This window comes from Pecten maximus, chromosome 8 (assembly GCF_902652985.1).
Source record: "Pecten maximus chromosome 8, xPecMax1.1, whole genome shotgun sequence".
In the NCBI taxonomy this organism is placed as follows: Eukaryota; Metazoa; Mollusca; class Bivalvia; order Pectinida; family Pectinidae; genus Pecten; species Pecten maximus.
Window position 1 is genome coordinate 36,394,398 of NC_047022.1, and position 24,247 is coordinate 36,418,644.

The window sequence follows — 24,247 nt, forward strand, 5'->3', positions numbered from 1 at the left end:
GCAATCGAGAAAGAATAGATTTACGCAGTAACACAATACTGCTCTGCTGACTGTTACAGATATGCTATGGCGGGTATTATTGAAAGTCACGTCGTATATCAAACACTCCCGCAATGGTAACTGACATCACAATGTAGTTCTAATATATACAAATATATGTAAAAGTTGTGGTGTTGATTTATATACTGGTAGACTTGGGTGTCTACTGGACGGTGTTTCTAGACTTCAGTGTCTGGTGAGTAATAACAACTGATCTATGAGTCCATTGCAAAGAAAACGTGATGGAAAACAAAATGTCGTACAATTCGCTAGGTTTTCAGCACCTCTTTCAGTGTTCTTTGTCCTGATTGGCCGATTTACCCATTGAAAGTCATGTTCTGGTTATGAATCATTTTATTTATCGTTTATATAAGAAACATTCATGTCATGCTGTCTACAAACGTGTTACAAGGAAGAACAAAAAGTTCTCGTTTGTTCTTCTAGCGCCAGTTTACAACTATAAGGGAGCCACATTGTCGCCGTCTGGTGTCGAGGGCGTCAGCTATTTGTTTCACTAGCATAGTAATACTACATGTGCTAGCACCCTGCGTCCTCTGTGACCGCTGTTTAGGCCAATGTTCTACTGGATAACCCGCCATAAAAACAAGTGTCAAGCTAAACAGAAGAGGACAACTTTCCTAGAATTTCACGACAACAATTACTTAACAATTAATTAGGCGGACAGAAAACATCGGTATCATTATTTATGATAAAGCGTGTTTCAACATAAAGAGGCGCTTTTGATTTCTAAAGATAAAAGGGAAATAATATCATAGGATTATGTCATGAATACGACAATATATTTTGTAAATCAAAATGTGAATGTAATTTTTACTCAGTTTTTGACAAAATAATTCTTGGTGACTTGTTCCTAGAAAATTTGTAATCAAGAGGAGGATATCAGGTCATACATTCCTGGATTTATAACTTAAAGGATCTCGTCCTCATTTTTTTATTTAAAAATAACTAGAAAAAACATTAAAACAATCACTCGCTTGTCTTTTAATGACGAATCGGTTGTAGAGATAAGCTTTATATGCATGATTCGGCCTATATCAGTCACTTAAGTTATATGTAAAGGTACTATTCACGTGTCCTGTTAAATTATTTGACAAATGTATAACTATATTCACTACAAAATCGTCTCGTTATTTATATCGAACTCATACTTTTGATTGACATACGAAATCACTTTATAAAGCCAAGTCGTTTTTCATTTATCTAGAAGATCAGACGAGACTTTGTTTTTGACAGAATTGATTTTGATTTGACAGAATTGATTTGACAAAATGCATAACAAATTTAACGAAATAAGATGCGAGCTAATGTCGCTACACTGTAAATCCATATACAGAGTATGAACTATAACGATAATGTAGTCATTCGTTCACCATTAACATCATGATCACTGCTATGTTTTATAGTGATGGCGGCCATGTTGATTAAGAAGGCTGTTGGTTTTATGGTGCGGTTGGTGGGATACGTGTCCGCCCCGAACTAACTGTCTAGCGTGGTGACCGTAGACACTGGCCAGAGTGACCATAGTGTCACCAGCCTGACCAGAATTCCTACTAAATGACCACTGTCATTCCACGAGAAGGTTACAAAGGACATAGTAATAAACATGCTGAGGGATATAGTACACTAGAAACCCCGCGTTAAGATATTTTTCTTCCAAGATTGTTCTTCTTTCCTTCCTTTATTTTAGATTCGTTTCTCCTTTCTTTTATTAATGAATTTGTGTAAGATCTTTTAACGAATAATTAGCAGATGTTTTTATTCTTTATTTAAACAAAATGTTTTTATAGTAAAAAATCGGAATTGCTACCAGCAATTATGTATATGCCGACTATATGGTTATGTGAGATTAAGGAAACACGTTTAAAAATGCTTCATTTCGCGAGGATCTGACGAAACTGAAGCAATCGAAACCTACAGCCAATCCCAGTTCCGTTAGGTGTTATTGAATAGGTACACATGTATACCATGTATGGATGGATGGATGGATGGATGGATGGTTTGGTTATCCTTTATATTCTATTATAAAATTCGGTAACCTTCCCTTGTCTGCATGCCTTGATTATATTTCTTGCGTCTCCCCCAATGTTTCATGTTTTGATATGTATGGATATTTTATGGGTTTTTTTCATATCAAACTATCATTTACATCGAAAAAATAACCAGAATGTGGTTTTAATTAATAAGATGTGGAATGACGGACGTTGACACCTCACAGAGTCTGTATAGGATCTCTGACAGTCTACGAATGGAACACTTCACCAGTGACATCAATAACGAATGTCACAGTTTTATGTTTTCACTTTACACAAGGTCGTGTCTAATTGGACGCTAATTTTAGCGGCCATTTGTACCAATAAATCACTGTATCCCTACTTTCTGTTCAGTGTTTGTCGACAAAGATATTCTGGGACCACTTTCTGTTTTTTATGCCTGACATATCGCTGAGGAGTCAAAGTGCGTGGAATCGGTGTGAGGAACACACTCCTCTGCGCCTATCTATATATGTAGTTAGATTGGAACAGCATGGTAGAGTGTTTCCGCCGTAAAACACATACACATCTCGGTACGTTATATCGATGGGTGTCAAGCCGAAAAAAACCAGCTGTCGCTCGTCACATTATAAATCACTTTTGTTGGCCGTTAGTGAGTGGGAGGGACGTATTATAGTCGTCAGTAAGTGCCATGTACCCCCTATGTAGGACAAGAGGGAACACGGATCTTGTAGCCTACCTTTAGATTAGACATGGAACCAATACACAGTAACCTCCTGAGCATACCAGTCATCGTACTGTTAATGGGGTTATTGTACCAAGTGATGAATACTAGGTCATTGATAGACTGCTACTAAAATGGTCTCAATATATTAAAATATATTAAATATTTTGATTTGCAATTATCGAGTGGTATGCAAAATTATTGAACGCATTTTAATGGGTCGACGTTACAATGACACACATGTAAACTTCCATTCAGCTGTTGAACAGAAAACCGATGGAAATTCCGTATGCGTTCTCCTGTATGGTAGACGATGTTCCCACAAGTTCCCTTCTTCGCATGACGACTTTTATACATTTCGTCAATATATAAAAACGGAAAATGGTCAAAAAAGAGGTAATGAGACACAAGCTGATGCTCCATACACGAGCAGTTGTCCACCATCCATAACTGTGGCTCCTAGCTTCATTGATGAGACGTAGAAAACGAAACAGGTATATGATGTCACTAACATCACTGACGAGTCCCAGAAGGTCGAAACAGTTGTATGATGTCCCTAACATCACTGACGAGTCCTAGAAGGACGATACAGCTGTATGATGTCCCTAACATCACTGACGAGTCCTAGAAGGTCGAAACAGTTGTATGATGTCCAAAGTATCACTTACGAGTCCTGAAAGGTCGAAACACCTGTATGATTTCCCTATAGTATCATTAACGAGTCCTAAAAGGTCGAAACAGATGTATGATCACTGACGAGTCCTAAAAGGTCGAAACAGATGTATGATGTCCCTTGTATCACTGACGAGTCCTAAAAGGTCGAAACAGATGTATGATGTCCCTAGTATGATGCAGTCCTATATTCATTATTCGGTATTTACTATATGATCGCGTCCTTTGTAAAATCGTATGTACAATTAGTTCATCGGTCTTTTTCAAGCCCATAACGTCATTGCTGTAATTGAACCACAGGACGTCGATATAAAGTTAAAATGGATCTTTATTGTGATCAAACGGACATGATCATAATAAACAAAGCACATATTTATAGATATGTGTTGATATGATAAACTGTTATTGTGTGTACGGAACCAGTGGTGTGTTATAGTACCGACATTGGTGTTGGATATTGACTTAATCGGCTGAGGTATGACAGACTGTTTTCAGGAAGTAGAAATCAATAGTAAAATACATACATACTTAAGATAGATATACCACTAAATGTACTGTGTTGTTTTTAATGACTATAATGGGTATTTTGTTGTATATGTGCATTTCTTATATCCTTTATCAAAAATGAGACGACTTTTGGAACCGATATTTAATCAAGTTTGAATAAAGACTATTATTATTATTATAAGTATAAAATGAAAAGTCTACAGCATTCCATCAACCTTACTTACTTGATTGTATGCTCTCAAACCAGAAAAAAATAAATCTGATATACAATTAGAACAAGTGAATCTTTGTCTTCGACAAGACAAAAATATATATACATCCAAATATTGTATTCCTCTCAATATTGAGATATATCGAGGATTTCCGGAAGCGAATCGCTGACAGTACCTAAAACAGTGTATTGCTTGTTCTATTACCATGATGAACTTCTAACACATACATAAACAACGCCATTTATTAATGATCGTACAGGGAACGTCACTCATCACTGCTTCAACACTCAAAAATATAAGTAGATGTATTAGCTGCACGGCTCGACCACAGGACTGGTGTCTGTCGTCTGACCGCAGAATTAGAACAAGAGGTGTCTTGGAAGGTAGGACTTCGGACCCGAGTCATGACAATTCATTTGTAACGCCATTCCACCTCGACCACAAACCGGTTAGCAACATATTTGTATGTCTGCTGACTTTAACGAAACAAGGTGCTGTCAGATTTTGTAACTTGTTGATCCAAGTTCAAATCCTTGTGACGCCATTAAGTTTTTATCAAAATAGGTTTTTTTACCATCTACTGTTACATTCATAAACACTGAAATAGAAAATATAAAAGATAAGTTGATATTTGTGGTTCTCAAAACGTTAACATTAACATTACCTTTACCATCTGGAATGTTATATCAGAACCACAAAGTTGACATTTTTCTTTGTTCCAAGACACAATGAACGAATAAAGATAAGTTTGTCTTTTCGAATTAGAATGAAAAAGAAATAACCTTATAGATATGTAATCAAACACACAAACAATCGGAAATGTTGAGTGTTAGAGGAGAGAACAGTCAACGTTTAATTCTACTAGGGATATATGCTGACATATATATTTCATTTAAGCATCGAGGTCAATTTTTTTTAGTTTCATCGGGGTATGAAAAAAAATTTGTTTGCAAACTGTATGAATCCGCGGGATTCTTACAGAAGTTTGCAAACAAATTTTTTTCATACCCCTATGAAACTAAAAAATAATTGACATCAACGCTTATAATTATTTTTTGAAAATAATTTTCGAATTTAAAACATGTTTTATGTACGATTTTACTGGTTTTATATGGGATTCTTTTTCTCAAATCAATACGCAACGTCAATTGTCGTATCGTGACGTCACATTTTTCGCACCATTCTCGGAATTCTTTTCATAGTGGTATGGAAAAAAAATCTCAACCAATCCGAAAGTCGCATTCTGAGTACAAACAATGGAAAATTAATTATTTCAGATTATTTTATATTGATTGATATATCAAGTAAGTTTATTGTTGTTCTATTCTATAACATCTATGTCATTCTAATTTATATGTTAAATTTGAACTTTAATTCTTCAATTAAACATTATTTATTTATTGATTTATGTGATATTTTTCCTTATATTATTTTATCTTGAATTGTTAAAATATATAATATGATATAAAGCTCCAGTTTCATAGATATTCCTTAACTTGAGGATTTTTCTAAACTTCAAATATCCCCATAGGAAAGTATTACAGAATTTAAGGAAAGTTCTTTAACGAAGATTTTTTCCTTATATTTGAAGTTAAGTAGATCCCTTTGTTGGGAATGTTGGGAAACCAATGCCAGATGATTTATGTCATGTTGTTCGAGACTATTTACTTTATTCAACCAGAATACTGCAGTGAGTTAAACAATAGAAAAATAACTTTATAACTGTAGTATTGCCACCCAAGATATATTATAACATTAAATTCAGCAAATTTATTTTTTATAACTTTGGTGACTTTAAGAATGATAAAATGACCATTTAAATTCAAATTTTACTTTTCATTTTATCATTCCGAATGGAGTTTACAGCTGACTTTTGATTAATAACTACTACTCATCCTAAAGACCGCGTCAACCAAACAAAAAAAATACTGATAAGTTTTCATTAAATATAAAATGAAGTAGCATTCCTTGCTTCGTCAACCTGAGGACCTGTAGCTGTGACGAGGTGTAAATGATTTAGAAGTAAGGGACGGAGCACTATATGACCCAGAAGGTATCATACCATGACAAGGTTTACACGCCGTTTCAGGTAGATTTGTGAGACTCATTTTTCATTTTGTTCTCAGGTCATATCATCAACCCACACTACAATATAATTCTGCAGTTTAATTCATCCCTTTCACTAACAATCTCGTAAATTTGACATAACCAATCTAATGACCGGGAATAAAGATACAGGGAAATAGTTTACACAGAAACATAGTATCTCCAATTCACGAGCACCTAGATCACCAATCAGCCCAAAACTGCCCTTCTTTATTCCCTTTCTCGCCCGTTTTTGACATGTTTACACACAGTATTCATCATCACCTGTTCCTCGCCCATTTCTCTATTTCATATATATATATTTTTTTATTATTTTTATTCTTAATGACAAGTTCCCCCAGCCATACAGCTACGTGTTTATTTGTAGCACACTTTAATACCAGGCTGTATAACTATATCTTTAGGACAGGTCGGTGTGAATTTGTTTTACGGTAAGGACATGTTCTAAATCATAGATTTTATGTTATGTAATATATAGTAGGCTATAGTAGTGCTTCTATCTTGTCATATAGTATAGCTTTATGACAGTGTTATAGCTATATGACAGTGTGAATTCTGATAGAAGGTTATTTCAGCAAATTTTACAAAATATTTTAACACGAATGAAGATATATCCGTGAAATAATAAATGCTACATCTTTTAAGACTTACGATAGCATACGTAAAGAGAGGAGTCCTAGTATAGACAAAATGTGATTAAAACATTGAACAAAATAATTCTATAATATATAGTATTATATAATCAAAAATATACAATAATAATATTGTTAGTGATAATTTCCATTGAATTATGACGTATATACACTACAAACAACAGTTGTGTCATTGTTTTTCCAAGGAACAAAAAAATACAACTGATGCATATTGTTTACGACAAAAAAGAAATTGTCTGAATCTATTAAAAATGAAGTTAGTGTTAATATTGTGACGCACAACTCACGTTTGTGTAAAATTTCCTATTAAGGGGAAGCAACTCCTGTAAATATCTACTCTTATCTTCAGTGTCACTCTCGGGCTACTATCAAATTTCAGTTTACTTTGAACAGAGACCTTTATATCACATATAAATATCGGCTTTGAACATTTTACTTTCACTTTCCTAATTATTCTAACTACTTTAGGTGCCAACCTTTGCAGACAACAAAGTGCTAGATTTATCTTGGGACATTAAAAAGCTGACAACATAACAAATATATAAATGTGTGTGTCAAATACCATTAAGATACAGGAATAGATTTAATTTGAATCGAGCTAATTGTAAATATAAGTGTTCGGGCGAGGAGATTAGGTAAGCAACCACACTGATATTATCGATAACTAATCTAGACAGTTCGTATACCAAGTCGGACAACTGTCAGAATTATCTTAAAACCCAACTCCATTCTAGTGCCGGAGAAATTAACGATATTTAAAATCATACTAATACAATATAAACAAGTCCACATATCAAAACCTTTCACAGCGTTTTATCAAAACTGTAACTTTCGTCTTCGTTTGTTGATTGGCAACTGACAACAGCCGTCCTCGGCTGAAGTTCTTAACGAAATTACCGTCAGCACGTGGAGACGGAAATCTTTAGTTTTTTTATGAATGAAATGGTTTTGTAAATTCATGCTTGTCTGGTGCACGCGCTCACCTCCAATCTACAGTGATTATCCTGTGAAGGCATACAATCTATAATGACGGCTTAAAATCTATCTGCCATTACAGTCGAGAAGGTCACTACATACCCATTCACCCGGGCTATGTCACCCACCAATTTCAATATGAAATGTGATATTTTGATTGAAACATTTCACATGAAAAAAAGATAATTTTGTCAGATTATACCGCTGAGTGTTTTATATGCATTCAGAAAAAATACATTTGTTTAGTCAATTTTTAAAACTATCTATTGTAAAATTATCAGTGACGCTATAAATTAGAATGTAAATCAGTCGAACACACGAATATACATACATTGTTGAATTTCGTATTCATGCATAATACAACACGAATTACAACATCAGCTATGCTTATTATCATAATATAGGATACATTGTATATATCGATACAGTAGGAAACAGTGTAGTCACTAGTAATAAATATCGACCAAAACCACAGTTGCAGTAAAACCAAATGATTAAACATTGATTTATTGATTATAGCTACAGTATTGACCAGTTCTAATAATTCCTTTTGAGAAAATAGCATCATTTTATTTTACTTATCATAACATTCGTTAATAGCCGCTATTCCATCCTTAATCGTAACGTATTGAGTAAGTAGGCGGTAGACACAAGCTAAGTATGGTTTGAGACTGGTGCCTGGCTGTCCCTTCTATAGATTATATATAGACAGCCAGTTGTAAATCAGTGAGGCACACTTCTTGTTTAATTCAAAAGAGATATGTGTGTGCTCTCACCTGTCTGCTAATATGGCCATGTTGTTTGTCAGTTCATGTACGTAAGCATTGTTTTTACATATGTTCACGTGGAGCGTTCTACTCAGCCTCGTGATCAAATTAGATGACTGTAGATAAGTAGGTAAGAACCTAGCGAAGACATGTTAATACAGAACCTACCGCGTCAGTGGTACTGAAGAAAGTTTTAAAGAAATAGGTCATTATGTATAATATATTCGAACTATCCAAATCAAAACGTACGTGTAACTATACAATATAAGTAAAACACCGTTATATACCATAGTGTTCAACCTGATCAAGAAGCTAGGATAGTAGATAAAGTATCTGTTAACTGTCAAAGAGTTCAACATGAAAAAACGTTGTTAACTGCTATAGTGTTCAACCTGATACAGTAGCTGTAAACTGTCATAGTGTTCAACCTGATACAGTAGCTGTTAACTGCTATAGTATTCAACCTGATACAGTAGCTGTAAACTGTCATAATGTTCAACCTGATACAGTAGCTGTAAACTGTCATAGTGTTCAACCTGATACAGTAGCTGTAAACTGTCATAATGTTCAACCTGATATAGTATCTGTAAACTGTCATAATGTTCAACCTGATACAGTAGCTGTAAACTGTCATAATGTTCAACCTGATACAGTAGCTGTTAACTGTTATAGTATTCAACCTGATACAGTAGCTGTAAACTGTCATAATGTTCAAGTTGATACAGTAGCTGTTAACTGTTATAGTATTCAACCTGATACAGTAGCTGTAAACTGTTATAGTGTTCAACCTGATACAGTAGCTGTTAACTGCTATAGTATTCAACCTGATATAGTAGCTGTAAACTGTCATAGTGTTCAACCTGATACAGAAGCTGTAAACTGTTATAGTATTCAACCTGATACAGTAGCTGTAAACTGTTATAGTATTCAACCTGATACAGTAGCTGTTAACTGTTATAGTATTCAACCTGATTTAGTAGCTGTAAACTGTCATAATGTTCAACCTGATACAGTAGCTGTTAACTGTTATAGTATTCAACCTGATACAGTAGCTGTAAACTGTTATAGTATTCAACCTGATACAGTAGCTGTTAACTGTTATAGTATTCAACCTGATACAGTAGCTGTAAACTGTCATAATGTTCAACCTGATACAGTAGCTGTTAACTGTTATAGTATTCAACCTGATACAGTAGCTGTAAACTATCAAAGTGTTCAATCTGATACAGTAGCTATAAACTGTTATAGTGTTCAACCTGATACAGTAGCTGTAAACTGTCATAATGTTCAACCTGATACAGTAGCTGTAAACTGTCATAGTGTTCAATCTGATACAGTAGCTGTAAACTATCATAATGTTCAACCTGATACAGTAGCTGTAAACTGTCATAGTATTCAACCTGATATAGTAGCTGTAAACTGTCATAGTGTTCAACCTGATATAGTAGCTGTAAACTGTTATAGTATTCAACCTGATACAGTAGCTGTAAACTGTTATAGTATTCAACCTGATACAGTAGCTGTAAACTGTCATAATGTTCAACCTGATACAGTAGCTGTAAACTGTCATAGTGTTCAACCTGATACAGTAGCTGTAAACTGTTATAGTATTCAACCTGATACAGTAGCTGAAAACTGTCATAGTGTTCAACCTGATACAGTAGCTGTAAACTGTTATAGTATTCAACCTGATACAGTAGCTGTAAACTGTCATAATGTTCAACCATATAGCGAAGCTGCAAACTGTCAAAGTCCTATTTACAGCCATGGTCATTTAAATGTTCAACTTGATACAGTAGCTGTTAACTGTCATAATGTTCGACCTGATACAGTATCTGTAAACTGTCATAGTGTTCAACCCATTATATCAGAATGTGTTGATTGTGTGGTATATCATATCAGAATGTGTTGATTGTGTGGTGTATTATATCAGAATGTGTTGATGTTGTGTGGTATATTATATCAGAATGTGTTGATGTTGTGTGGTGTATTATATCCGAATGTGTTGATTGTGTGGTATATTATATCCGAATGTGTTGATGTTGTGTGGTATATTATATCAGAATGTGTTGATGTTGTGTGGTATATTATATCAGAATGTGTTGATGTTATGTGGTATATTATATCAGAATGTGTTGATGTTTTGTGGTATATTATATCAGAATGTGTTGATGTTGTGTGGTATATTGTATGAGAATGTGTTGATGTTGTGTTGTGTATTATATCAGAATGTGTTGATGTTTTGTGGTATATTATATCAGAATGTGTTGATGTTGTGTGGTATATTGTATGAGAATGTGTTGATGTTTTGTGGTATATTATATCAGAATGTGTTGATGTTGTGTGGTATATTGTATGAGAATGTGTTGATGTTGTGTGGTATATTATATCAGAATGTGTTGATGTTTATAGGCGATAGTTATATCATTATATTAGATAAATATACCTTTATAGACGGTAGTTACATCATTATATTAGATAAACATACATTTATAGGCGATAGTTACATCATTCTAACCCATGGATATGTCTTTATATACCTTTGTTACATCATATTTGATCGATATGCCTTGATAAACAAAAGATACATCATTGTATCAAACAGTTTATATGCGATGCTGACATCGTGATATTTGATAGATATGCTTGTATATGCGATAGTGACGTCATTCTATGTGAGATGTATGTTTTATATGAGATATTCTACCATGTCTGCTATGCAACGACAGTTTTGATTGGTTTAAAACTATGTATTATTTTCCAATAATACACGCTCGTGTCAATAATACATGCTCGTGAGTCACGGCTGTTACAATCTTTCCCCTCCGAAATCGTGCATTTGTAAGCAAACATGGCGGCGCCAAATCGTTTGAACGTCGGAGACCGTGTATTTTACAACGTAGAAATTAAGCAGATTGTTAATTTCTATCCACCCAGAGCAGACTTTGCTTAACAATATGTTGTAAGGTCAATTTCGACAGAGATTTCTTTGGAGAGCATTTTACATGAATTGCTTGCCGACATCCCCGAAAGTGATCGAAACGGCTTGGAATTGACGTCAGCTTTTGAATATTAATTAACACGGGCGCCTTATCGTTTCTTGTGAATTGTAACAGCCATGTAGCGACACATTTCCAGGGGTTTCGTTGCCGTTTTTCTATTGGGAAGAGGTAGATCTCAGAACTAAATAGTACATGGTAGAATAGAAATAATCAACTTTGACTCGTGTAATGTTGCAGGATATACAACTCGGACTCGGATATTTTGCAATTTTAATTAATAACTCAGGCCTGCGGCCTTCGTTATTAATTCAATTGCAAAATATCCGAGTCCGAGTTGTATATCCTGCAACAATACACGAATCATCGTTAATTATTACTTAAGTTACATCACTATATGTGATGTACAAACTACAATGTATATGTCTTTTATACGATAGGTACATTATTGAACTTGATGGATATGCCTTTATATGAAATAGTTACATCATTATATCTAATAGATATGCCTTCATATGCGTTAGCTACATTATTATATATAAACTGTCATAGTGTTCAACCTCATACAGTAACTATAAACTGTCATAATGTTCAACCTGATACAGTAGCTATAAACTGTCAAAGAGTTCAACATGAAAAAACGCTGTTAACTGCTATAGTATTCAACCTGATACTGTAGCTGTAAACTGTCATAATGTTCAACCTGATATAGTAGCTGTAAACTGTCATAATGTTCAACCTATGATAGAAGCAGTCGACCGGGTGGTGAAAATAGAATCAGTGGACCGTGACGATGAAAATAGAACCAGTTGACCGTGACGATGAAAATAGAACCAGTTGACCGTGGCGGTGACAATAGAATCAGTGGATCGTGACGGTGACAATAGTGACAGTAAACAATTAACGGGAATTAAAATGTGGCCGACAGAGAGATGGCAAATCTTGGGGACAAAAATACCACAAGTTAACACTCGATCAAAGGCGAGGGACTGTCAAAAGTCAATCAACTAGATAGCACATGTAAACATTACTTCTGTAATATGTCCTGTAGATTCCCAATAACGAATGTAATGTACAGTACCATGCAGCCGGTTCTTCCATCTAGGACTCTTCCATGATCATAATACACCTAAACACGAACTCGACAGTAATCAATCTAAAACTGATTTCAAACCTAGAGCCAAAAGAAAACCGCATCGCTATCATTTATTGAACAGTTTTAACATGACTTGCCTAGATATGCTGATACTGTGATATATTTTATCGTTCGGGAAAATATTATCTTAATGTGTTCATGTTCGGAAAAATATTATTTTAATGTGTTGATGTTATGTTAATAGCACCTTAAGGTGTTAATGTTACGGAAAACATTATCTTAATGTGTTCACGTTAGGATAAATGTTATCTTTATATGTTGGTGTTATGTTAGTATCATCTTAATGTGTTCATGTTTTGTTAAAATCATATTAATGTGTTCATGCTAGGATAAATATTATCTCAATGTGTTGATGCTATGGTAAATATAATCTTTATGCGTTCATGTTATGGCAAATGTTATATTAATGAATAATGTGTTCATATCAGGGTAAATATTATCTTCATGTGTTCATATCAAAGTAAATATAATGTTTTGATTGTGTGGTATATTATATCCGAATGTTTTGATTGTATGGTATATTATATCAGAATTTGATGATGTTGTGTGGTATATTATATCAGAATGTGTTGATGTTGTGTGGTATATTATATCAGAATGTGTTGATGTTTTGTGGTATATTATATCAGAATGTGTTGATGTTGTGTGGTATATTGTATCAGAATGTGTTGATGTTGTGTGGTATATTATATCAGAATGTGTTGATGTTGTGTGGTATATTATATCAGAATGTGTTGATGTTGTGTGGTGTATTATATCCGAATGTGTTGATTGTGTGGTATATTATATCAGAATGTGTTGATGTTGTGTGGTATATTATATCAGAATGTGTTGATGTTGTGTGGTATATTATATCAGAATGTGTTGATGTTGTGTGGTATATTATATCAGAATGTGTTGATGCTGTGTGGTATATTTCATCAGAATGTGTTGATGTTGTGTGGTATATTATATCAGAATGTGTTGATGTTGTGTGGTATATTGTATCAGAATGTGTTGATGTTGTGTGGTATATTATATCAGAATGTGTTGATGTTGTGTGGTATATTATATCAGAATGTGTTGATTGTGTGGTATATCATATCAGAATGTGTTGATTGTGTGGTGTATTATATCAGAATGTGTTGATGTTGTGTGGTATATTATATCAGAATGTGTTGATGTTGTGTGGTGTATTATATCCGAATGTGTTGATTGTGTGGTATATTATATCCGAATGTGTTGATGTTGTGTGGTATATTATATCAGAATGTGTTGATGTTGTGTGGTATATTATATCAGAATGGGTTGATTGTGTGGTATATTATATCAGAATGTGTTGATGTTATGTGGTATATTATATCAGAATGTGTTGATGTTTTGTGGTATATTATATCAGAATGTGTTGATGTTGTGTGGTATATTGTATGAGAATGTGTTGATGTTGTGTGGTATATTATATGTGAATGTGTTGATGTTTATAGGCGATAGTTATATCATTATATTATATAAATATACATTTATAGGCGGTAGTTACATCATTATATTAGATAAATATACATTTATAGACGGTAGTTACATCATTATATTAGATAAATATACCTTTATAGACGGTAGTTACATCATAATATTAGATAAACATACATTTATAGGCGATAGTTACATCATTCTAACCCATGGATATGTCTTTATATACCTTTGTTACATCATATTTGATCGATATGCCTTGATAAACAAAAGATACATCATTGTATCAAACAGTTTATATGCGATGCTGACATCGTGATATTTGATAGATATGCTTGTATATGCGATAGTGACGTCATTCTATGTGAGATGTATGTTTTATATGAGATATTCTACCATGTCTGCTATGCAACGACAGTTTTGATTGGTTTAAAACTATGTATTATTTTCCAATAATACACGCTCGTGTCAATAATACATGCTCGTGAGTCACGGCTGTTACAATCTTTCCCCTCCGAAATCGTGCATTTGTAAGCAAACATGGCGGCGCCAAATCGTTTGAACGTCGGAGACCGTGTATTTTACAACGTAGAAATTAAGCAGATTGTTAATTTCTATCCACCCAGAGCAGACTTTGCTTAACAATATGTTGTAAGGTCAATTTCGACAGAGATTTCTTTGGAGAGCATTTCTACATGAATTGCTTGCCGACATCCCCGAAAGTGATCGAAACGGCTTGGAATTGACGTCAGCTTTTGAATATTAATTAACACGGGCGCCTTATCGTTTCTTGTGAATTGTAACAGCCATGTAGCGACACATTTCCAGGGGTTTCGTTGCCGTTTTTCTATTGAGAAGAGGTAGATCTCAGAACTAAATAGTACATGGTAGAATAGAAATAATCAACTTTGACTCGTGTAATGTTGCAGGATATACAACTCGGACTCGGATATTTTGCAATTTTAATTAATAACTCAGGCCTGCGGCCTTCGTTATTAATTCAATTGCAAAATATCCGAGTCCGAGTTGTATATCCTGCAACAATACACGAATCATCGTTAATTGTTACTTAAGTTACATCACTATATGTGATGTACAAACTACAATGTACATGTATATGTCTTTTATACGATAGTTACATTATTAAACTTGATGGAAATGCCTTTATATGAAATAGTTACATCATTATATTGAATAGATATGCCTTTATATGAAATAGTTACATCATTATATCTAATAGATATGCCTTTATATGAGATAGTTACATCATTATATTGAATAGATATGCCTTTATATGAAATAGTTACATCATTATATCTAATAGATATGCCTTTATATGAAATAGTTACATCATTATATTGAATAGATATGCCTTTATATGAAATAGTTACATCATTATATCTAATAGATATGCCTTTATATGAAATAGTTACATCATTATATCTAATAGATATGCCTTTATATGAAATAGTTACATCATTATATCTAATAGATATGCCTTTATATGAAATAGTTACATCATTATATCTAATAGATATGCCTTTATATGAAATAGTTACATCATTATATCTAATAGATATGCCTTTATATGAAATAGTTACATCATTATATCTAATAGATATGCCTTTATATGAAATAGTTACATCATTATATCTAATAGATATGCCTTTATATGAAATAGTTACATCATTATATCTAATAGATATGCCTTTATATGAAATAGTTACATCATTATATCTAATAGATATGCCTTTATATGAGATAGTTACATCATTATATCTAATAGATATGCCTTTATATGAAATAGTTACATCATTATATCTAATAGATATGCCTTTATATGAGATAGTTACATCATTATATCTAATAGATATGCCTTTATATGAAATAGTTACATCAGTATATCTAATAGATATGCCTTTATATGAAATAGTTACATCATTATATCTAATAGATATGCCTTTATATGAAATAGTTACATCATTATATCTAATAGACATGCCTTCATATACGTTAGTTACATTATTATATTTGATACACAAATGTATATAACATTATATACGTTAGATACATGATCATGTTTGATAGATATACCTGTTTATTATATGATTGGTATGTAACACTATCACTTATTGGTCCTAATGAGATCACATGACATCAATTATTTCCTTCGAAATACCCCATGACATCACCGAGGAGTCAATATAATGTTTTGTCAGGTCCGTGGAATCTTATATTGACTCCTTCTAAAATAGAAATTATGTCGTCTGTGCTGAGATGTATTTTTAGCAGAGGTTAATATAACATTCCACGAACCTGGCGAAACGTCATATTGACCTCCCGGTGATGTGATGAGGTATTTTAAAGGAACTTTCTTCGTTTTGGGTTTTTTTTTTTCAATTAATATAAATCACATAATAAAATAAACGCAGACTTCAGTTTCGGATAATCCGTGGTTTTACGGACCTGCCCTGTACTATATATCACTCGGCCTTCGGCCTCGGTGAATATTGTCCAGGTCATGTTCGTAAAACCATGGATTGTCCGAAACTGAAGTCTGTATTTGTATAATATGCGATAGTGACATCATGGTATTTAATAGATATGTTTTTATATGCGATATTTGCCTCATAATATTTGATAGATATGCCTTGATATGCGGTAGTTACACGAGTATTAACACAATAGTTGTTTTCAGTATAGCCTGAGGTTAAATCTTTTCTTTCGCTATCACACAAGGAAGAATGTTGGCATAAATAACTAAAAGGCTAAATTAATAATACAAAAGAAAAACCTGCAGAAAGCAGCCAAATGTGAAAACCCGGTGATCCGGAAATGTCCCTGCTCCACACGTGGTACTCGTCACGACCACTATCGTCGTATTATGTAAATGATGATGAATTAGCTGCCATTTAATTATTACGCATGTGTAGTGTCTTCTGTTTTCTTTCCCTACGAAATCTAGACTTCCATAATTAACGTGAATATATACAGAAACTTCTTACTTGATATTAACTACATTAGCATGTTTTATTTTCACACCTTCTGTCGCATAATCACTTCCATGTTTTAGAAAGGAAAGCAGCTGTATGATGTAATTTTGTCTAAAGTTCGGTATGTACTAAATAAACATTTAAATGTTAACTAAATATTCCATTTAACAAGAAGAAGACATTTATACAATTTTGATCGCACCTATATAACCTGTTTGTATATCATTTGTGGTAATTCATTGTTTTCTTGAATTTAGTATCCATTCATGCAATTCAATCATTTGTACGTTTTATTGATAATGAAATTCAGTAAGAGTGTCCATCTTGAATTCTGGATGAATAAATAGAGGATATCTCAAAATCTTAGCCACTGGTGTGGCTAATATTTTGATATTTTTCACGAGTGCGCAGCACGAGTGAAAAATATCAAAATCTTAGCCACACTCGTGAAATATATTTGGTATTACTGAAGACACTGTTAGATATTCTGTTTATTACATTTTTTATCAACGAAAAACCTACCCCGTATGCTAACTAGGCCTACAGCGATAATTTGTAAACAAAAAAAGTAGTTTCCCCTGTCCAGGTGCTGACATATATGTCGGGCTTTCTGATTGGTCAATTATTTTGGTATTTTCTAATCATTAATTTGATTGGTCAAATCAGCAAAAGTGATATTTTCATATGCAATATGAAAATTAATTGTGCAATCGAAATATATATATATGCTATGACTGAAAAAGATTCAACACATGCCGATGATTAAAAGCAAGTTAAACACGCAAAGCTGATACTCTCAAGGAATTTCATCGCGCTCCCCCCGAGATAAGTGTATTTCTCACGGAAATAAGACTGTAGTGTTTAGCACTTCACAGCACCAGCTATGATTATTGATTGTGTACGGCTATACTAGTAGTAGATTTATGACGGGTTTAGCACCGACAAGCCTCACTCTGTCCCAGACTGCTGCCAATGACTACCCTTGTGTACAACTCACAAGTGGTGAAGTCGCCGCTCACCATGTTAACACAATCTGAAACCTCGGGCAAAAAAAATCCCGGAAAATACTAATTTGTTTCACGAAAGTATTTCATCTTAAAACCAATTTCCAACAAGGATCCCCCATTTAGACTGATCGAAGACACGTGCTCTTACATTGCTGAAATCGCGAGAATAATGTTGAAAGAATTATATACCGGCATACCAATCAAATTCAAATGTCGGTGACGGCACGTGGTCGTTAAAGACGTCATAATCTACTATAGAGACTGTGCTCAATTTGACAGTGTCTGCTGGTTCAAAGGATCGTCATCAATCTGAAATGAGGAAGTGGAGGTATTTTAAACTCTTTCGTCTTCATGAAGTATGCCCCTGTTTTCAATGCTGTATTCTACATAGTGATTGTAAATCTACACACTACAAGAGCGTGCAACAGACGAAATATTGAAATGAATCAATTGAAAACTAAAACTGACTTTGAAGTTCAAGCTGACATGGCGTCGTATGATAAAAACTCTGACCCATAAATATGTCCGTCTATGTATTTGAAGAATGTTTCCGTTGTAAATCAGAAGGAATGACATTAAGCTGTGCCACTCTTATACGATGTAAATGTATTTATGAGTTTAGATTTCCTATTATCAGGTTTCAGGGCGTTACCAAATCGCTTCCCAAGACGAGTGTATTATATACCTTTTGTACTACTTAAAATATGGACTATACATCTTGCAACAACTTTATAATTTTTGAAGCTGACCAACTCTAAAAAAAAAGATAATGTTATCATCATACCATCATACATACAATGTGCTTACATAAGTTGGTTACTGTATAATTATACAATTATATAAGTGATATTCTGACATTCTGAATCGGTACTAAATCATCAAAATTTTCTTAAATATTATGTTCACTTCAAAACTTAATTTTTTAAAAAATACGGACTAATACAGAAATGTTTTGCTGCCCCATGTCTTTATTTTCATCTCGAAATTTCGACTAAGTTACACGATATTTTGACTTACTATCTCAAATTTTGAACAAAGTTCTTCGAAAATCCTAGTTATAGTCTACAAATTTAGAGGTTTTTTTTTTTTTTTTAATTTATTTTCAATCATTTTTAAAGTTTTCTTACAGAACATGACGTATACAAAATACATCATTCTTATTGATTATTCTATATATACAAATGGCATTATGTAGGTGGAATAAGAATACAAATAAACAAAAAATATATACAAAAAAGAAAACCAGAAAGAACAAACTAAACCTAGGTCAGAGATGCTGGTAAATTTAGAGACGGAATCTCGATATATTCAGATACATTTGTACTAACTCAAAATTAAAAAAATATCAATGGAAACTCAAATTCATTTTAACCTTTGAATTGTCCTTTAACATACAGGTTACTGTAACTTGTCCAGGTACCGTATACCGGCACTAATGTCATAGATAAACCCGGAATTAAAGGACATGTTAAGAAATATGAATACTACGTCATCCCAATCTGGAGGTAATAACTTTAAATTTGGAGATATTAACTCAAACTCTATAATATATATAACAGTGGTAACTTCGCTACCTCCCAACCAGAAATGGCAAATCATAAAGCAATATAATATTAACATCTATATTATAGTGTTAGTATCGCTATATATCTCCCTACTAGAGATAGCAAATCAATAACCAATATAATATTAACATCTATATTATAGTGTTAGCCTCGCTATATATCTCCCAACCAGAGATAGGAAATCATATAGCAATTTAATATTATGATCTATATTACAGTGTTAACTTTTAACACGTTTACTTAATTCCATATTATATAGTCACGATCGTAAGACACTGTTTAATACATAACTTACATTTATGGGAATATAAGTAAAAACTTTTAGATTTATTTCAAACGAGTTCGACTTGGACGGTTCATTTGTTTTCCATAGAATCAATCGTGCGGCGGTACAGATGTATTGTGATGTCATAAAGTATTTGTGACGTCACGTTAATAGTGTTAGTACACGCATGTCTTACTATATTGATGGCATATCCGTATGTCGTGGTAGAATAGGCCGGTTATGTCATAAATAAATAGTATCTGATAAGTAATAAACAACAACGTAAATAATCAAGTTCAAATGAAAAGACAACAAAAGATATGAAAACAGACAATAAAAAGACATGGGGAACGACGGGAAGAATAATATGAGAAACTGAAACAAATGGAACGACAACAGGAAACGCTAGGAAATCAAAACAAAACACAAGGAGACAAAAGAACAGCAGCACAACTACAAAACATAACGAAACCTAAATTCTACCTCAAAATCGATTAAAAGAGGGGAATCATACCTTGAAAACGGTAAAAAAGGGAAACATAAAACGTGGAAAAACAAAACAAGAAGACAGAATTGAGGCAATATAAAATCAAAAAGGAAAACAACAAAAAACGAACAGTAAAGAAAAAAGGGAAATGGGAAACAAAAATTAAATAACGAAAGGAAACACGACAGGATACGAGAGGACATTTAAATATAAATTCAGTAAAGGATACCATGTGTGCCTAATAATAATTGTCATCGTATTACTGCAATCTTAGCATGACGCAATGTTGTCAAAACGTGGAAATCCAAAAGATTGTGCCTGTTTTAACGAAACATCAAGTTATGTAAGTGTTATGAAAGTGAAACCAGAGAGGAGCAATAAATTCAAGGGAAACAAGTTCCATGTGCCTCCTCATATAAGACCAGTAATAAACTAACGTCCTTATAATTTGGTATTGTGCAGTGGTAAGGATTCGAATACTTTCCATTGGAGTCCAATATAGTGCTACCATAGGAGTGGTTTGGTTTGGTTTATTTTGTTTAACGTCCTATTAACAGCTAAGGTCATTTAAGGACGGCCTCCCGTGCGTGCGACATTGTATGCGTGTGGTGAGTGCGTATGTGTGTTTTGGGAGGCTGCGGTATGTTCGTGTTAGGTCTCCTTGTGATAGGCCGGAACTTTTGCCGATTTATAGTGCTATCTCACTGAAGCATACTGCGTCATAGGAGTGGTATTCAGTACGTCTTCGTCATGCTTTGATTATTAAACTACAACTCCTGTAGAATGTTATTAAGAACATTTAAATCGTTTTTATCAAACATGCATGTATTTGAAATGCAAGATGTATCTTTACAATGAGAAAAGGACGAAGACATGGGAAATGAGTATGGTTAGGTATCTTATGAAGTTGATCAGCTTAGCCATATACATTGTATTGTGTGTATGAAGATCATCGGGCCTTGCATACAGTCAGGCCATGATCGGTAAGAACATAAAGAACATGTGTGGAGTGTAGAATGATTTCTCCTTTACATTTTCTATGCAAGTAACATAATACAATGAAGCGCACAGCCAAGATGTAAATGAAGAAATAGTCTAACATTTAAAATTGAAATATCCGTATCACTATGAATTTCGAAACCAAACAGAGTAACGCGTTATAGAGGTGTGGCGTTCTGTATACGGCACTTTTCTAGAAAACAGAAACTACGTCATTGACAGTTGCTTATTATTTCCTCTTCAGCTTTAATTAACGATGAACGTTCATTTAGTAACAAAGCATGTGTCATGTGATCCTTCATCAAAGTAATACTTATTTGGCGCCAAAGCGGACAAACGTTACCCTATCGTCTGCTCATACTTGTTATAAGTATCAGGAACGACTACTTCTGTCACTCCCATCAACACCTTCTGTTACTTCAATCGGAGACTTTGTGCTCGAACACTCTATTATATGTATGGGCGCCATATCATCCTATCTGAGCCGCCTTTAGACGATGTTAGCAACGTTTAAACGTCCAGTCAAAGGCCCATTGTCTCTCAATCAGTTGTTGTCAAAGAATGTTAGGTATCTTCTTCGTCAAATCCTACAGACACAGACATTCTGGATGTACGGAAACAAACGGCTACGTTCTATAGAACAGCTTCGATTATGCTTATCACTTTGTGTAGAAAGGAACACAGATCGTTGTCGAATTGTGCATCCCTGGCGTCAAATCTGACAGAAACAAGTCTTCACACAAAAACATTTTCGTCAGAACTATTGCAGAGAAATGTCAAAAGAAACTTGTTTCTGACAGGTATACTTTGAAGTACACTCTGCACGGTACCTGCATTTCCTTGTGCATGAATACGAACCATGAATTCAAGTGTAGCTCCTGTATGTCTTCATGGAAGATCCCGCCGTTTGTGACCGGTATCAATCGTTTGAATATCATGGAAGAATGAATTGGTATAGAAGATAAGGATTTCAAATTATAAAGTTTGTGATTAAATCTTAAATGTTGTTAACGCAAGACATTATCACAATACTCGTTCGAAGTTCTACTTCAATACTAGTAATACGGTAGGTATTTGTACGTTTTTTCCAACTTAGATTGACTATTGTGTAAAACGTAATGTATACTATTTATTTATTTCGTTGATTTTTTTAATTTAATAAGTGATTAACTTAACCAACATTCTTCTCTTTCTATTTCCAAAAAAAATGTTTATTTTATTTTTAGCGGATATTTCTATATGAATATCATATTAGATAATAAAACAACAAAAGCTGCTGATTTTCAGTATTTCTTTTTGTTTTGTTTGTTTTTAATCTATTTGCAATTAGAAATATAAAATCGGAATTAATTTAAATTGCATAGTTTGTTTTTAAAATACTGCATTCAGTCGTGCAAAAGATACTTGCGATTAGTTATTGCAACTTATCATTTTCAATTGAACGTCCATAAGATATATCTACGATAGTGTGTCAATCGCACAAGATGTATTATGCATGCACTATACAAGACAACCTTTGATAAGGTCTGTTTATAATTTGTTATCAACAGGAGATATCGGCCAATATTTCTTAGGATAATAAAACCATGTATTTACCGAGATCAAAAGACTACAACAGTTTTATCACAACAAAATACTACTTTGATTCAACAAAGCAATAAGCAAACAACAACAAAAACAATGAATGCAAATAATATTACTTATCTCAATATGCTTAATCCTCAAATTAATTGCAAAAAAAAATCATTTATTTCTATTTTATTTTATTTTTTTCATGCATGTTGGTATATACATCGTAGTGGGAAAATGCTGCAAAATTTTTCACCCGAGATAGGATCTGAATAATCAAAATAATTGCTTACTGGACCAAATCAGCCAAACTATCCAATCAGAACTATCATGCTGAAATAGTATAACATAAATATTGCTAAAAGGCATTCAAATGTCAAACATATGAGATTTTGTTGCATTTGTAAGGTAATATATTGAATTAATCAACATCGGTATCAATGCTGACTTTGTAGAAATAAATCAAACAATGTTCCAATTTATGTATGTATGTAAAATTTTAACAATAACTTCGGAAACTGCTAAAATGAACATTAATTTATTATTCGTAGTAGAAATATATCTTCAAATCATGGAAGAAGTCAGGTTGATGAAGAACTGTTAAAAGTGAGTTCATGATTTTCAACAACTGAAAAGTGAATACATTTCTTTTATATCTAATTTCTATTTTTGGCAGGAATTATCATAATAACATAGTCTTCTTGATTAAGGGAAGTAAGGGTTAAACTTATACATGTATATTTAAATACTTATCTCTTTCACACGATATCACCGAATGGGGGATCCGTAATTTTCAATGAAATGATAAAGTTGTATGAATGTTTAACTTAATATTCATTTCATGAAAATATCCAGTTAATGATAGCGTTACTGACAAAATCTTTTTTTTAATTGGACATAACGTGCGAAAAAGGGATATTTTTGTTGTTCAGAATCATGGTCTAAGCCATTTTAAGCGTTAAGTAGAAATTGCATCAGATGAGGTTTTCACCATCAGAGATTGGACACATGTATTTGTAAACCGATCTTGCAAAAACTAGTTTTCTAATAAGTGCTGCACATGAACAAATTAATATGAAATTGTTCGGAAACAT